Here is a 19,278-nt window from a genome sequence, read left to right on the forward strand (position 1 = left end):
CAAAGGGCAAGTAAATATCTTCAACAAAATTATAGATGAAAACATCCCTAACCTAAAGAAAGAGATGCCCATGTATATGCAAGAAGCCCACAGAACTTCAAACAGATTTTACCAGAGTAGAATTTCCTCCTGTCACATAATAATCAAAACACCAAATGCACTAAACATGAAAGAATATTAAAAGCAGTGAGAGAAAAAGTTCAAGTAACATATAAAGGCAGACCTATCAGAAATACATCAGACTTCTCACCAGAGACGATGAAAGCCAGAAGAGCCTGGGCAGTTGTCATACCGAACCTAAGAGAACATAAAGGTCAGATCAGACTACTATACCCAGCAAAACTTTCAATTACCATAGACGAAGAAAACAAGGGAAAACAGGGGGGTGGAGTTGGGAGTGTGTCAGTTGGAGGGGCATACATGTGGAGGCAGGGTGTGGGAGGAGGGGTTGGGGGTTTTTGGGGAGGGGGGAAATCTGGAAAAGTTTTACTACTGGCAATGTAAATGATGACTATACTTAAAAAAAAAACTATTGCAGGAGGACACAGGTAAACAGGTAGAGGCCCTTAAAGAGCAAAGTAAAAAAAATCCCTTAAAGAACTACATGAAAAGACAATTGAAAAGATGAAGTAAATGAGCAAAAATATCCAGGATCTAAAACTGGAAATAGAAACAATAAAGAAATCACAAAGGGAGATGACCCTGGAACTATAAAACCAAAGAAAGAGATCAGGAGTCATAGATGCAAGCATCACCTACAGAATACAAGAGATAGAAAAGAGAATCTCAGGTACAGGATATACCATAGAAAACATTGACACAACAATTTAAAAAATGCATAAAGAAAAAGCTCCTAACCCAAAACATGCAGGAAATCCAGGACACAAGGAGAAGACCATACCTAAGGAGTATAAGTATGGAAGAGAATGAAGATTCCCAACTTAAAGGGCCAGTAAATATCTTCAACAAAATTATAGAAGAAAATTTCCCTAACCCAAAGAAAGTGATGACCATGAACATACAAGAAGCCTACAGAACTCCGAATACCCTGAACTGGAAAAGAAACTCCTCCTGTTACATAATAGCCAAAATACCAAATGTACTGGACAAAGAAAGAATATTAAAAGTAGTAAAGGAAACAGGTCAAGTAATACTTAAGGCAGACAATGAGAATTACACCAGACTACTCAATAGAGAAAGAAAGCTAGAAAATTTTGGTCAGACATCATACAGACCATAAGAGAACATAAATAACATCCCAAGCTACTATACCCAGTAAAACTCTCAATTACCATGGATGCAGTAACCAAGATATTCCACGATAAACCCTAATTTACACAATATCTTTCCACAAATCCTGCTCTACAAAGGATAATAGATAGAAAAGGCTAACACAAGGAGTAAAACCACACCCTAGAAAAGGCAAGAAAGTAATAATCTTTCAATGAACCCAAAAGAAGAGAGCCACACAAGCATAATTTTACTTCTAAAACAAAAATAACAGGAAGCAGCAATCAATATTCCTTGTTCTGTTTTTCAAAGAAAAAGATTTACCTAATTTTTACCCCAGCAGAACTCAAAGTTACCCTTAACAATCAACTCTATTTCAGTAGCAGTGACCATACATGTGAGTTATTGCTTGTAATAACTGGTAAAAAAAAAAAAAACAAAAACAAAAAAAAACAAAAAAACAAGCATTTTCTTCAGATGTTTCTAGAGAATACACGCTATTTATTGGTGGTCTCACATCAAAACACACAGCAGGGAATTCACAGAGGTAGAGACCAAGGAGAAGTTGGAGAGAGAGCAAGTGAAAATTATAGAGAGACCATCTGTCAACAGATATCTTTCAACCTTGATCTCCTTTCAGGTTCTACGCAAACAAAACAAATTATCACCAGCATCTGCTGTCACCTGATTATATGATCTTAGAGATTCTGACTTGTGTGATGTGGAATCTCAGGGTCATTTTGATTTGCATTTCCCTGATGTCTAAGGATGTTGAACATTTCTTTAGGTGCTTCTTGGCCATTCAAATTTTCTCAGTTGGAATTCTCTGTTTAGCTCTGTTCCCTGTTTATTTTTCATATGGTTATTTGGTTCACTGGAGTCTAACTCCTTGAATTCTTTGTATATATTGGATATCAGCGCTCTATCAGATATAAGATTGATAAAGATCATTTCCCACTCTGTTGCTTGCTTTTTTCTCCTATTGACAATGCTTTGCCTTACAGAAGCTTTCCCATTTTACGAGGTCCAATTTGTCAATTACTGATCAGAGAGCATAAGCCATTGGTGTTCTGTTCATGAAATTTTGTCCTGTGTCCATGCATTTGAGGATTTAACCCACTTTATCTTCTATTAGATTCAGGGTATCTGGCTTTGTGTAGAGGTCCTCGATCCACTTGGATTTGAGCTTTGTAAAGGAAGAAAAAATGGATCAATTTCCATTCTCCTAAATGTTTACTGCCAGTTGAACCAGCACCATTTGTTAAAAATGCTATCTTTTTCCCCCTGGATGGTTTTAGCTCCTTTGACAAAAATCAATGATCATAGGCATGGTTGCATTTCTGGGTGTTCAATTCTATCCCATTGATCTACTTGCCTGTCACTGTATCAATACCATGCAGTTTTTATTTCTACTGCTCTGTAGTACAGCTTGAGGAATGGATAGTGATTCCCCTAGAAGTACTTTTATAGTTAAGAACAGTTTCTGCTATCCTGGGTTTTTAGTTATTACAAATGAATTTGAGAATAGCTCTTTCTAACTCTATGAGAAATTGAGTCAGAGTTTTGATGGTGATTGCATTGAATCTGTAGGTTGCATTGAGACAGATGACCATTTTTACTATATGAATCTTGCTAATCCACAAGCATGGGAGATGGAACAGCCTGGGACAAGATTCTTCTGGTTTCCATCTCTGCCTGGAGGTGACCCTGTGCCACACCACTCCATGCCCAGATCCTTCCAGGAGAGAGCAGGTCTCCCAGGAGGGCTGACATACATAGAGCACAGGTCTCCATACCCAAGGCCTGCTTAGAGTGAGCTGTTCACACACCTGAGAACACAGGTGAGAACACTACTTCTTCTTAAATTCCTGGGCCAAGAGGGACCAGCCCAGAGCCACTGGACATGGGAACCAAGGAACAGCCTGGTAGAGGATCCTTCTGGTTTCTTCCTGTACCCTGGAGCTGACCCTGTGCCACAACCCTTAATACCCAATTTCCTTCCAGAGAAAACTGGCTGCCCAGGAGTGCTGACACACAGGGTTACAGGGAAAAGAAGCCACATTTAGAGTCAGCAAGACCAGATAGCACCACAGAAAACCAGATGACAAGAGGGTAGGGCAGGAAAATAATCAACAAAAATCAAGGCTACTTGGCATCATCAGGACCCAGTTCTCCCATGACAGTGAGGCCTGACTACCCCAATACACCTGAAAAGGAAGACTCTTACTTTAAGAAGGACATAAATAACTCCCTTAAAGAACTACAGGAGAAGTCCTACACCACATCTGGAACTGAGAGGGCCCTACTTCCTGATACTCTCTAGAGAACTGACAGGACCAGGGCATAAGATAAGAATCACTGCCCATCACCTAGACACCTGGAGCTACTCTGCTCTGAGACTCACTACCCATCAACCTCCAGATCAACAGTCCCCTTCTGCCCCATGTGCCCCTCCCTCCTCCCCTGCCACGGCCCCTTTCCTTTGAATGTGGTATTCTTGTACCACATCCTGAGGGCCCCACTTCCTGATACTCTCTAGAGAACCAACAGGATCAAGATGTTGTGGATAGCCCTGGGCTTGTATTTTGATGCTAATTCCACTCCTCAGAGGGGCTGCAGATGAGGAGTTGCCTTGTGAACCTTCTCCCCACCTTAACTTTTCAAATAAAGGCTTGAGCCAATGATTGGGCAGGAGGAAGTAGGAGGAGCTGCGACTCTAGGGGAGGAGCGACTGGGGATAAACAAGAGGGAGAGGAGCTATAGGAGATCAACAGAGAGGCAGCAGAGAGAGAAGCTCTTGGCCTGGAGAAACAGCAAATTATATGGGATAATATAGATGGAAACAAGAGTAGTGTAGTGAGAGATCTGCCCAATCTAGGCTTGTAGCTTGTTTTGTTAACTGAATGAGCTGAGCTTTCTTTTACTGGGAATTGGGTTGGAAACAAAGTAGCAACACCAGGGCATTTGAGAACTGACAGGAGCAAGGCATTGGAGAATTAGCAGGAGAAGGTCATTTGAGAACTGGCAGCAGCAGAACAATGGAACAGGCAGAAGTGGGACATTCGAGAACCAGCATCAGCAGGGCATCGGAAATCCATTAGCAGCAGGTCATTAGAGAACTAGCAGCCTGCAGGCATTCGACTCTTGTCAAGTCTGCCAGAGGGGAAACACCATCACATGTTACTTCCTGGAGAATCAGCTGTTTGCAGGGCATTGGACAGAAAGAGAATCCCAGGAGTACAGAAACACAGGCCTGAAGGACAGAGAAGATAGAGACGGCAAGACCAACTAACTCCAGAGACAATAAGATGGCCAAAGGCAAACGCAAGGTCATTACCAACAGAAACCAAGGCAACATGGCACCATCACAACACAGTTCTCCCACAACAGCAAATCCTCCATACCCCATCACATCAGAAAAGCAAGAACTAGATTTAAAATCACATCTCATATCGCTGATGGAGGACTTCCAGAAGGACATAAATAACTCCCTTAAAGAAACACAGGAGAACATGGTTCAACAGGTAGAAGAACAAATATCCCTTAAAGAAATACAAGAGAATATGGATCAAAAGGCAGAAGCCCTTAAAGCAGAATCACAAAAATCCCTAAAAGAAGTACAGGAGAACATGGGTCAACAGGTCGAAGCCTTTAAGTAGGAAACATAAAAATTCCTTAAAGAATTTCAAGGAAAAAAACAAATGATGGAACTGAATCAAACTATTGAGGATCTAAAACTGGAAATAGAATCAATAAAGAAATCACGAAGTGAGACATCTCTGAAGATAGAAAACCTTGGAAACAATTCAGGAGTCATAGATGCAAGCATCAACAAGAGATAGAAGAAAGAATCTCGGATGCTGAAGATTCCTTAGAAAACATTGACACAACAGTCAACGAAATTACAAAATGCAAAAAGTGTGTAACCCAAAACATCAAGGAAATTCAGGACACAATGAGAAGACCAAGCCTAAGGATTATAGATATAGAAGAAACCTAGGATTTAACTTTCAGAGGGCAAGTAAATATCTTCAACAAAGTTATAGATGAAAACATCCCTAACCTAAAGAAAGAGATGCCCATGAATATGCAAGAAGCCTACAGAACTTCAAACAGATTGTACCAGAGTAGAAATTCCTCCTGTCACATAATAATCAAAACATCAAATGCACTAAATATGAAAGAATATTAAAAGCACTGAGAGAAAAAATTCAAGTAACATATAAAGGCAGACCTATGAGAATTACACCAGACTTCTCACCAGAGGCTATGAAAGCCAGAAGAGCTGGGCAGTTGTCATACAGAACCTAAGAGAACATAAATGTCAGGCCAGACTACTATACCCAGCAAAACTTTCAATTACCATAGACGAAGAAAACAAGGGAAACCAAGGTGGAGGGGAGTTAGTAGTGTGTCAGTGGGAGGGGTATACATGTGGAGGCAGGGTGTGGGAGGAGGGGTTGGGGGTCTTTGGGGAGGGAGGAAATCTGGAAAGGTTTTACTACTGGCAATGTAAATGATGACTATATTTAAAAAAAAAAAAAACTACTACAGGAAGACACAGGTAAACAGGTAGAGACCCTTAAAGAGCAAAGTAAAAAATCCCTTAAAGAACTACATGAAAACACAATTGAACAGATGAAGGAAATGAGCAAAAACATCCAGGATCTAAAAGTGGAAATAGAAACAATAAAGAAATCACAAGGGAAGATGACCCTGGTACTATAAAACCATAGAAAGAGATCAGGAGTCATAGATGCAAGCATCACCTACAGAATACAAGAGATAGAAAAGAGAATCTCAGGTGCAGAATATACCATAGAAAACATTGACACAACAATTTAAAAAATGCTAAAAGAAAAAACTCCTAACTCAAAACATGCAGGAAATCCAGGACACAATGAGAAGATCATACCTAAGGAGTATATGTATAGAAGAGAGTGAAGATTCCCAACTTAAAGGGCCAAGTAAATATTTTCAACAAAATTATAGAAGGAAACTTCCCTAACCTAAAGGAAGTGATGACCATGAACATACAAGAAGCCTACAGAACTCCGAATACCCTGAACAGGAAATGAAACTCCTCCTGTCACATAATAGCCAAAATATCAAATGTACTGGACAAAGAAAGAATATTAAAAGTAGTAAAGGAAACAGGTCAAGTAATAGACTGTCAGAATTATACCAGACTTCTGAATAGAGCACGAAAGCTAGAAGATCTTGGGAAGATGTCATACAGATCCTAAGAGAACATAAATGACAGCCCAGGCTACTATACCCAGTAAAACTCGCAATTACCATGGATGCAGAAACGAAGACATTCCATGATAAAACCTAATTTACACAATATCTTTCCACAAATCCTGCTCTACAAAGGATAATAGATGGAAAAGGCCAACACAGGGAGTAAAACTACACCCTAGAAAAGGCAAGAAGGTAATAATCTTTCAACGAACCCAAAAGAAGAGAGCCACACAAGCATAATTTTACTTCTAAAACAAAAATAACAGGAAGCAGCAATCAATATTCCTTGTTTTGGTTTTTCAAAGAAAAAGATTTACCTATTTTTGTTTTATAAGTGATTTTCCTGACTATGTATATGTGTGTGCCTATTGTCTTTGGAGGCCAGAATAGGGAGCCAAATCCCCTACAACTGGAGGTCTAGAATGCTATGTGGGTGTTAGAACCAAACCTGGATCCTCTACAAGAGCATCAAGTGTTCTTTATTTCTGAGCCATCTCACCAGTCCCACATTTTCTCTAATTAATCTTTAGCTGCTGTTCAAAAAGTCTGCAAATTGTCTCTTTGTAGCATATGTTAAAAATCTCCCTAAACATTATCATTTTTCTTTGTCCAGTTTTGTTTGCTCTTCCCAACAACCTTACATTTAATTTTCTTTAATAATATTTCTGAGTTTTCTTTCTTTCAATATAAATTTGTAAAGGTCAAGCTTTTGCGTTTTAGTTGCATTAACAAACTTCCTACCACATTCTGTGTTGGAGACAGAGTTACATTTCTTACCCACACACTGTCACAACTGAGGAAGTTCCCCCTTCTCATGAAGGGTGTTCAGGATATTTAATGTTCCAACATATGGTATCACATGTGAATGCCCAAAAAGATGTTGGGAAATAGTGCTGTCGATGGAGCCAGTGGGTCAGAGACATGGACGTGATGTTCAAAAAATGAAGGGGCTCTTTTTAGTCCATTGCTTTCTCTCCGTGTAATAAATCTAGTCCAAGCATCCTCATTTATTCAAACATGGCCTCTAAAAAAGGAAAATTTACCACCAGTAACCTCTGAAACCCCACATGACACACTTGTGTACATGGGAGAGCTAGCCCTCCTCCTCCCTCACAGGCATTAAGACTCGGTTGACCCTTAGGAGGTACAGAGTAAATTGGGTTACAGCTTGAGAAATTCTTTCCTCTTGTACTCTCCTGCACTGTGTCATGGTCTCTAAGACCTGTGGGGTGTTCACTTCTGCCATACATTGCATCACAAGCCAGCATGCAAAACCCCAGCAGAACTCAAAGTTACCCTTAGCAATCAACTCTATTTCATTAGCAGTGACCATACATGTGAGTTATTGCTTGTAATAACTGGTAAAAAAAAAAAAAGCATTTTCTTCAGATGTTTCTAGAGAATACAGGCTATTTATTGGTGGTCTCACATCAAAACACACAGCAGGGAATTCACAGAGATAGAGACCAAGGAGAAGTTGGAGAGAGAGCAAGGGGAAATTATAGAGAGACCATCTGTCAAGAGTTTTCTTTCACCCTTGATCTCCTTTCAGGTTCTAAACAAACAAAACAAATTGTCCCAATAAATGACAGAAGGTATCACTCGAAAACACAGAAGGTAAGGTGGATATGGGGTAGTGGTAAAGTCCAAGAGATCTGACCACAGCCTTGGTGCCTAATCTTTAGTGTCTCTGAGTAATACAATTAACCTCTTCAAAGTTCTATTACAAACCCACAACACTTTGGTCAATAAAAGAGGCTATTTCATTGGGTTATTGTGAAAACCTATTATAAGAAGAACAAAAAGATCTTAGCAATTAGTAACTATAAGCTAACATAATACATGTTATAGACCCTGAGAGTGCTACCTGGCTTATCACAAGTTTGAAATTATCATGGTGTCTATTAATTTACAACACAATGCTGTCCAAGCTCTGCAATAAATGAAAATTTAGTATTTTTACTTTACATAAGAAGGTGTTAAATTCCATAGCACTTAAACTTTTTCTCCAATAGTGAATACTTATGTTTGTTATACTAATGGTGAATGCAGCTCCTAGTATCAAATCCCTAAAGTACTTTATGGCATGAATCTCCTTGTTAAGGACACACTACATAAATTAGTCAGTTTCCCAAGGTAGGGTAAAAGATGTTACTTGTAAGGACAAATGAGCCTGGCGTTAGCAGAGAACTGATGTAGGACATTCCAGATATCAATGATGATGGGAAGAACTAAACGTCTGAGAGTAAAGTGGGATATTTCTGAGCAGAAGACTATGATGGAGTTTGGTTGAGGACAAGTGGGCTGAGCATCATATTGGGCTGAGGAAGTTCCTCAGACCATGGAGACAAACTGCCTTGTTTTAAAGATAAGCCTTTAGGAAGTAATGAAGTCTAGTGCAATTCTAATAAGAGGTCAGTAAAGACTTGTGATTCTAGCCCAAACGTACACACTTTTTTTCTGTGTTTTTATGTTCCTCCACAGAGGGTCCAGAGTCCCAGTCTGAAGCTGTAATGTGGGCCTGTAGCAGAGTTGGCTGTTATGAGCCAGGAAGCATTTGAAGTTTCTGAGGACAATGGCCTGTTTTCAAAGATCTTGGGCATCTATAGGGTACTTTTTCATGCTATGAAAGGGGAAACCTTTCTTTAGAGGTTCTCTGTAGTGGTAAGTGATGGCCTCTGACCCATGTGGTGGAATATGTGGACAATACCATTTGGATGGAGAAGATGTGATTTCAACAGGGACATGTCTTCTGAGTATCACAACCTATAGCGATTCTCAGTTATTAGATAAACTGGCAGTACCTCAATGTTTGTCCAAGGCCAAGTAAAATGAACTGTTTGAGCCTCTTTGTGATTAATCTAAACTAGGAGACCTTTTTTCAGGACAGAAGCATGCTTTCTGAAACTAAACCAAAGGGAGTCTGTCTTGTGAAGGTTATCATTTTCTTGAAATTTGTTTTATATACATATATTTAATTATTGTATGTATAGGAAGGCCTTATGTGCCACACAAGTCATGTGGAGGTCAGAAGACAGGTAATGGCAGTCTGATTGTTGATTTCACTATGTGGTTCCTGAGAATTGAACTCAGGTTGCCAGGAATGCTAGCAGCATCTCTCCCAGTAAGCAGTCTTGACTCTTCTTTCATTTCAGCTACTGGCTTTCCTTGTGCACAATTTTTTAATGTTGGTGCTGTTGGTGGTGATAGTTTGCTATTTTATTTCTTGAATAGCCTTTATCTTTGATTTTTACTCTATTTCTCATTGTCCTCGTTAGTCCTTGTTGAGTTATCTGTCATTCTCTGAAGCAGAGTGTTTTAGAAGAATATATGATCCTATCACATAAGAGATGCATCTATCTATATTAGGGGCAAAAATAAGACAAGAGTAAGGACCATGGAAGCAGCATTATTTGAGCTTCCTCATTTTACTTTGTATCTGGAGACTGTGCTCATCTTTAAAATTGCTACTACCTGGAGTCAAGGTTTTGTTTAAAACAGTTTCATTTAACAGTGTGACAACTGCTTTCCAAAGACTCTTGACTAAGCTTCACAGCACCATGGGTAAATGTCATGTGACTTCCAGGTCTCAAGGTAAGCAGTGATTTTTCTTCATTATTGGAGCTCAGAATGAGCAGCATGTATCACACCATATATGTAACCAAAAGACTCAGATTCCATCACGTAAACTATAGAACTATTCCCAGAATGGCTAAATACGTCTTGGTTAGACTTGGTTTGGGGGTGCAGAAAAATCATAAGGCATTGAATAAAGAAACCACCAGTGAGTAACATCTTGTGAAGAAACTAACTCTATCAAGGATATTTGACAGATAGGCTTCATGACAATCAGCTGCCTGATCAACTGTCACAAGTATAGTCCGTATGATTATGCAAAATAAAAGCAAAATTACTGTGAGAAATTTATATGCATTTTATGCATTTACCCATATAATGATAGCTACTGGTGTTTTCCTATATATTAGAAGAGTTATAACTAAATTCTATCAGTTGGAAGAGGATTGATTTTTTGAAATAGACTGAGAGATAGCATTCACTATGAATATTTTACGGCAGGAGAAATATTTGCAATTGTTTTTTGTTTCCCAATGTCATTTGTTAAAAGTAAAAAGTATAGGATCTCACACATGGGCCATGTAACATCACTGGAAGGTTCCCAAGTGTGAACAGACACCCAGAGCACACTCTTGTGAGATATGTTCTGTTGCTCTAGCTAATTCAGAACAATCCACTCTAGCTTCACTCTGACAGACTCTGTCCCTTGAACTCAATTCACTGGTGACAGAAGGCCATTTTCTTGACACCCCCCCCCAGAAATCTACAAAGTCTTCCTTCAAGAGGATGATTGATAATATCCTGAATCATGCAAAGAACTGACTCTCCAGTCCTGCTGGTCAAGGTCTGGTCCAGTTCCAGACTTTCTGTGATAAAAGGCTCCAACTTCAAAATGCAAGAACCCTTTGTTCTTATTAAAGCGTATTAAATGAGGCAATGCCCAGCTTTTTCTTATCCAAACAATAAGATGTAAAGAATCAAGTAGATGGGAAACAGGGGAAGATGGCAAGGCCACTCCCTCATTATCAGTGGGAGGGGTGTCCCTGAACACACAGGGCAACATCATGATAGAAGCCATGAGTACAGAGGAACCTCAAAGGCATCTTGAGGGTAACCCCAAGTTCCGAGTTCCAATCAATGAGTGAGCTCAAGAAATGTGCAGCCTTCCTCTGCCCTATAAAAGCAGGCTGGCCCCTCACTCTCCACACACTGGACTACTGCTCGCCAATCCTCCAGGTGACTCCCAGCCATGAAGACACTTGTCCTCCCCTCAGCCCTTGTCCTGCTGGCCTTCCAGGTCCAGGCTGATCCTATCCAAACGACAGCTGAAGAGGCTAAAACTCAGGAGCAGCCAGGGGAAGAGGACCAGGGTCTGTCTGTCTTTCTTGAAGGCCCAGAAGGCTCTGATCTCCAAGTTGCAAGTGAGTGCTGGTGCCCAGTGTGATGGAGGCTTGGAATCTCCTGAGGGAGGTTGGAAGGTGAGCCCTGGAATCCTGTCAAGAGCAGTCTGGCTCAGGAAGTTGTCCCTTGATCTTCTAAGATCTTCCCTGTCTTATTCATCGAAATGACAGTGGGAGTCCAACCAATGTACTTGATTTTCTTCCTTTTAAGGTTTTGATGTAACAATTTATCTGTGGAAAAAGATTTAAAAAATAGAATATATTGTTAGGCCATTTATACTGATTAATAAGTTTGTTATAGAAACAAATATCTGTTTTGCTTCAAATAATAGATTTGGTTACCAACTGCACTGTATGAATGTGTTGTTTCAGGAAAACACACACACACAAAAAGCTGAAGCAATGTGTTGTGGGTATCCTGTCCTGTATGTGATCAACACTTGTTAAATGGCTTATGTCCAAGTGTTTGGAGTTGATGATGGTGCTGGCTGTGACATCACCAGTACAACAATCCCACTCTGTTCCATGTACAGTGCATTGTCATAGGATTGTTTACTATCACACACTGATTTAATGCTTCATGTTTTCTGTGTGCCCTCAGTCCGAGGAAGAGGAAGGCCTTTGACATGTTATTGCAGACGGTTTCCCTGTAAATATTGAGAAAGTCGCAAAGGGATCTGCATGCTTCCTAACACTAGATGTGGTAATTTCTGCTGCCGCGGAACATAGAGCCCCCAGACAAGATAATGATGCGCTCTGAGACCTCACAACCTGTCATTACCTTTGTACCTTGCCTTAATTGTTTGTCCTTCTCCAATAAACTCCCTGCAGACAAATAATCTGTTTTTATGTTTCTTTGAAGCTTTCTGAGATATGGCCTGGTCAGGACTCTTCTGAGTCACATAGCAGAGTCTTCAGTGAATCCTTCATAAAAGGAGTCTTGGTTACATTTACCAGTCATATCAAGGATGGACAGGAGGTCACATATAAGCCACAAGGCATTCTGCTCTAGCTTCTTCTTTGTCTATCAACTCTTCTGTCCCTGAGATTAGACTCACCCACAAAAAATGAGTCCCACATTTTCATGATCCATGTTTTTCATTTGAAGGGAATTCTTTTGTTTCCTTTCTGTAGCTGTTGTCAACTCAGAGGCAATGGAGATGATTGAGCAAGTGTCTCTGAGGGAGGATCCTGAGTCCTTGGGCATTTGCCAAGCAGTGTACAGGTGTGCCATGGAGATTTCCCTCCAGTCCTGGGAGAATTCTCCACACTGACTTCCTTAGTTTCTGTGCCAGCTTGCAATCCCACCCACAGTGCCTGAGCGTTCCCCTTTCCCTAGACCCTCAACACTATTTGTTGACAATTGTTTTCTTGATCTTAATCCTTCTCACTATGATGAGGTGAAACCTTTAAGAATGTTCAATTTCCATTTCTTTGAGAAGCATGTTGAACACTCTAAAATGTAGATCTTGGCTACTTTTATTAGTTTTTTTGTAAGTTTCCAACAACTTCTTGGCCTATTGGGATAACACTCATCATTGAACAAAGTTTTCCCAGGTAAACCCCCTTCCCTAACCACCCAAATGCATTCCCTTTTTCTTCTTTTATTTCCTTTTCTGAGTCCTTCTGGACCAATTTGGGCTGCCTGTGTAATTTTAGGTTTTCCACTGGAACATGGTCCATTCATGATCAGATACACTCAGAAAGAACTGTCTCTTCCTCCATCAGCTAACAATTGGCAATACCTCCACTGCAAGGGATGGAGTTTTTGTATTTAGCTCCCAGCTCCACACTGGAATTTGGTGTCACTTGGGCTTGCACAGTACAATCATGTCACCTTGAATATTCCTGATCTCATTTCAGTCATTTTGTTCCTTTTTTTCCCAAAATTCTCTTTTCAGTTCCATATGTAATTTTTATTTGGGTCGTTTTATTAACTGTCTTAATTTATTTTTCTAGTTCTTCATATATTTAGGATACTAACCCATAGCAGATGTATAGCTTTCAAAGGGTCTTTACCGTACCGTGAGCTTCCTCTTTACTGGATTGAGTATTTCTTTTGCTGGAGGGAAGGTTCTTACTTTTATAAAGTCCTACTGTCCATTGCAGGCTTAAATCCCAAATGGTTAGCCCTAGACACATGGACATTTGAACAAGGTTAAATCGACTCTGTTAGAGAATCATGTGTGAATACTAATGCATTAAAAAGGATGTGCATGTAGCAATTATAATTGAAGAAGAGACAGTGCATAGCTCTTTATAAATAGAATAACTTTTATTATTAGCAATTATATAATATATTATATAATAGCAATTATAATTGAAGAAGACATAGTTCATAGCTCTTTATAAATAGAATAACTTAGCACTGCTTTGCATATTTTACAAAACATTTGAAAGCTTATAATTTTCTGTGGTACTAACTCCATAGTTTATAAGTCCTTTATCTTTTCTGGTGTCTTTTGTAAATCTTGAACTTTCTGTGTTTGCCATTTCCTGAAATAAACACTTGCCTTCTATGTCTTGTTCCTGAGACAAGGTCTTTCTCTCCAAGCAGGGCTCCCATGAACCTTGTCATTCTGACATAAACAGTAAGTGCACAGGAAGCAGGACAGCACGTGGCGCTACTGAGTCAGAGACAGCAAAGGGACTGCAGACACTGAGGACACCTGTCCTCTATTATCCTTGCTTTTCTGTCCTTCTGGACACAGTCTTCCTTCCAGCCTCAGCCAACACACATATTTGAATTGAAGATGAACCTCTGACCTTGAGGCTGACTAATTGGTGCATTCAGTATTTCAACTTTCCTCTCTGCTTCAAATACATCCAGAGCACACTTTCTGCAGTGCTGGCCAAAGGGTGGGGCCATCGCCTTCAGGGCTTCCTTCTTCTCTCACTCACCTTGCATGCACACACCAACATTTCTTCTTTACTTTCTGATTTTTTTTTTTGGTTTCATACAATATTTTCTGATCTCATTTTCCTATCTCCTATCTCCTCCCAAACACACCTCATCTTCCATTACCATGTATTAACTATCTTCCTCTCCATCCCCTTCTCTCCATCTCTCTTTCTCTCCAATAGGCAGGAAAAAAAAAACAAAAAAATAGCAAAAGAAGCAAGCAAAAACCAACAAACGGCAGGAGACACTCATACACATGCACACACACACACATACACAAAACCCATAAACCCCACAAAACTGGAAACCATAATATACAAGGAAAAGAATAGTGAGCTTAAAGAAAAAATGCCCAGTCTGGTGGTGGCAGCACACTCCTTTCATCCCAGCAGTAGACAAGTGGAGGCCAGCAACCTCTCTAAGTTTGAGACCAGCTTGCTTGGTGTGCAAAGTGTGTCCCAAGACAGTCAGAGCGAAACAGGGAAAACTGTCCCAACCTCCCTCCCATGAATCTCCCAAAAAACGTAATAGGAAAAAAAAATCTCCAGAAGCCACTTTGAGTTAGTTTACATCAACAATTCTTTTTTTTTCTTTCTTTTTCTCAATACAGGGTTTCTCTGTGTAGGTCTAGCTGTCCTGGAACTCACTCTGTAGACCAGGCTGGCCTGGAACTCAGAAATCAGCCTGCCTCTGCCCCCCAAGTGCTGGGATTACAGGCATGTACCACCACAGCCAGGCTACATCAACATTTTTTTAAGGGAGAGTTTTCTTTACTCAACTTTCACAGGATATTTGGGTTACTGGTGATAATAAGTATTATTTTTACCCATTTACCTATTTTGAGAGAGTATACAAATTTCAGGTTCCATTAACTTCACATCAACCCCAGAGGAGGGAATTTGCAGCCAAACTTTCAAGGGATGCTATTAAAGCCAAAGGAAGGAAAGCAAAAGGAGAGAATTTGCAGATACCCCCTAAAGAGAGACCCAGCAGCTCTGTAGGAGCAGCAGCAACCCTCAGGTCTGGGCTCTCACTGAGCCTTCTACCTGCACCCAGAAGTTTTCTCTGTGATATCTCTCACAAAAGTTTCCTTTCTTCTTGTCTCTCATTCTACTCTTAGTTCAACAATATCACAAACATCTATTTCCATATACTGCACTATGTCCTACTTTTTTTCTCATCATTAGAATGCCTGGAGAGATGCACGTGTTTGAAATTTTTTCAGTGTTATTTTTTAAAATGGAGATTATCCCCTCACTAATGTCTAATTTGTGTTTTAAATTTTTCATGCACAACTTGTTTGTGTCTTAAGGCCTTTTCTTTCTCCTTCAAGTGAACACTTGCTCAGCATTTCCTGTGAGTAGCAGAGGCTGAGTGGTGGGGGGAAAGGCAATTGGTCTCCAGCTAGCTTGTTGCTTATTTGTAGGATCAGAGGTCATGGCCTTGGATACAGACTTTTGGGCTTCTACTGCAAGTACAGTACTTAACCAGAAGACAGGCAGGTGTTTCAATAGTTTATTCCTTCTTACAGCTGTCTACATTCCAGAGTCTTAGATGAGCCACTTGTCCTTGTTTTGTGCCATAGACTGGGGTGGAAGTCAATTAAAGACCAGCCTCCATTTCCTGGACAGACCATGCCTATTTACTAAATCATGGTCATATATGCAAATTATGATTGGAAATGCCTAATAATTAGCTTTACTTCAGCTATTTATAGATAAAAGAGTAAGACTTTTCATTCAGTCTCAAAGCAGGGATGTGTCAAACAGACACCCATATTAGGTGATCAGTCAATTGATGGGTTCTTGGCACAAAACACAAATATCCCCGACAATGAGAGTAGCTAGTTCTATGAAATTCAAAGCAATTAACAGAGGATGCAGGGTAGTAGTTCAGAATATGGGGCTATGCAGCAGCCACTGAATAACCTCAATTCAATGACTTTGAATAAGAAGAAAACTTTCCAAGTTTCTATTGAAACTCAACCACAAAACTGCTTATCAAAACCCTTTCCTTGCTAGGGTCATAAGAGATTTGTGCATACAGTTAGCGCCTTCAGTGTGCACACACTTACCTCATGCTTCCTCCTTCTGCAGGAGAAGCTCACCCTCTTCTCTGTGATTTTCCTGTTAGTCCTCAGGGCCCAGGATGCAGCTGTCTGGGAAGAACAGGAGGCCTCTCTAGACCAGGAGTATCTTGGGTAGAGAACAAAAACATAATCAAAGAGCAGGTGAATGTCCACACAGCATAGAGGTAAGATAGCTAGAGAGAAGGGACTAAACACACACATACACACACACACACAAACAAACATACACACACACATGCATACACACACATACATACACACACACACACATGCACACACACATGCATACATACACACGCACACACACAATCACTCACACACACAGTATTTTATGTAAATATACATGTGTTTGGTTTCAGGCCCTGGGTGCAATGACTGAGGTGCATACTTTACATACCAAATTAGACCTTTCCTTCAGATTCTCCCAGTATTTCTCAGTCCCTACCTTACATACCCTGACCCCAACCTTGAACTTTCCACCCTGGGGGTTAGCTCCTCTTCCCCCAGAGGCTCTTCCATATATAATCCAGACATTTTGCTCTCTCTGTCTCTGTCTCTCTCTTTCTCCTCCTCCTCCTCAACCCCTTTCTCTCTTTCTCTTTGCTTCCTCAACTCCCCCTCACTTTCCCCAGGGTGACTTCCCTGGCCTTGATCCTTGGGGCTAGTGAACTTACCCACCCAAGAGCAGCTTCCCAATAAACTTATCTTTAATATACTCTAATCTGGTTTGAATTCACTCATTTCACCCATGTTGAAGAAAAAACATATATATGTATATTATATATAATATATACTAGCTACATATACATTACATAATACATATGTTATATAATACATTACATATTGTATAATATATGTAGCATATTGTATTTTATATATTACATAATATATATATATATATTTGGTAGAAGAGCAGCTCACCCCTATGCTGTAAAGTTCAAGGTTGGAGGCAGGTATGCCATATACATATACATATACATATACATATACATACACATACAGATACTATACATATACATAAATATGAAAATGTGTATGTATGGGAGATTTCCTTCTGACATAAATTTTTGATTTCAAGATATGTTTCAAATGCAGAAATGTATAACTCTAAGTTAGAGGAGAACAAGTTGGGAGTAGTTAATATTATAGTTAAATATGTAAGTTTAACCATAGAGTCTATTTCACTCTACCTATTAGAAGAGAATAATAGACATTGGAGAAGTCTATGAGCATGTATAAGCATATGTCTGGAGGGGGAAGATGGTGCATAAACACCTACAAAAATAGGCAGTAAGGAAAATCGTCACACCCTGGAAGAAACAATAGGTCCAGTGGGTCTTAGTTCCTAACAGCAGACTTGTTCCAGCTGCTTGCTGTGTAGCCAGCGCAGCAAAGCCAACCATCTCAGCATGGGCTTCTCTCAGATTCTCTGCCATTGTGTAGTGGGCCTAATTTTAGTGTCTAATGTTTTCTATGTCTCTAGATCCAACACTGGAACATTTCCTCATAAAAAAGATATCCACCAGCCTGGTGGTGGCGCACGCCTTTAATCCCAGCACTTGGGAGGCAGAGGCAGGTGGATTTCTGAGTTTGAGGCCAGCCTGGTCTACAGAGTGAGTTCCAGGATAGCCAGGGCTATACAGAGAAACCCTGTCTTGAAAACACCAACACCCCCCCCAAAAGATATCCACCAACAAGTAATCTGGGATGAGGTGTTACCACATGAAACATATCCCCAGAAAGCAGAACTAATCGTACTCACCAAGGCCTTGGAGCTTGGGACTGGAAGAGGATTAACATCTACACAGACAGCAGGTACACCTTTGCTATTGTGCATTTGCACAGGGCCATTTATCAACAACGAGGACTCCAAACCTTGGAAGACAAGATCATCAAGAACAAACCAGAAATCATTACCCTACTACAGGCCCTTTTTAAATTGGCAAAAGTAAGTATAATCCATTGCCCTTGGCACCAGAAAGGTGAGGAGGTTCCCAGAGCTAGTGGGAACTGGTCTGCTAGTGGCAGACCAGGTAGCAAAGGAAGTAGTGATGAAAGAAATAAAGATTATCCTCTTGACAAACCACAACCCAGGAGAAGAGCTTAAGCTGATTAAAGGGTGTCCCACTAACTATTTGGACAAAAGTGGATATTAGAAGACACCGGAGGGAAAAACCATCCTACCAGAACATCAGGTCCTTAAACTGCTTACACAAATATACAGATATACCCACCTTGGTAGTAGAAAATTAGAACAGGTGATCAAGCAGTCTAGTGTAGTTATTTTAAATCTTGGAAAACTAGCAGACATGATGGCTAGAAATTGTGAAGCTTGTCAGAAGATAAATGTCTATCCTACTAAGGTGCCATCAAGAAAAAGGCTAAGGGATAACCATCCTGGAGTATTTTGGAAAGTTGATTTTACTGAAGTCAGACCAGGAAAATATGGGTATAAGTACCTCCTAGTCTTTGTAGATACTTTTTCTAGATGGGTAGAAGCTTACCTCACCAAGAGAGAAACCACACTGGTGGCCATGAAGAAGATACAAGAGGAGATACTTCCTCGATTTGATTTGGTACACCTAAAACCATTGGCTCAGATAACGGGACAGCCTTTGTTTCTCAGGTAAGCCAGGGAGTGGGTAAGTTTCTGGGGACAGATTGGAAATTCCATTGAGCATCCCAAAGTTTAGGGCAGGTAGAAAGGATGAATTGGACCCTGAGTGAGACTTTAACCAAGTTATGGCACAGACTGGGTGGTGCTCCTTCCCATGGTATTGTTTAGGGTCAGAAATACCCCCTATCATTTCAATCTAACTCCTTTCAAGATCCTGTAT

The sequence above is a fragment of the Apodemus sylvaticus genome, chromosome 18 (assembly GCF_947179515.1).
Source record: "Apodemus sylvaticus chromosome 18, mApoSyl1.1, whole genome shotgun sequence".
NCBI lineage: Eukaryota > Metazoa > Chordata > Mammalia > Rodentia > Muridae > Apodemus > Apodemus sylvaticus.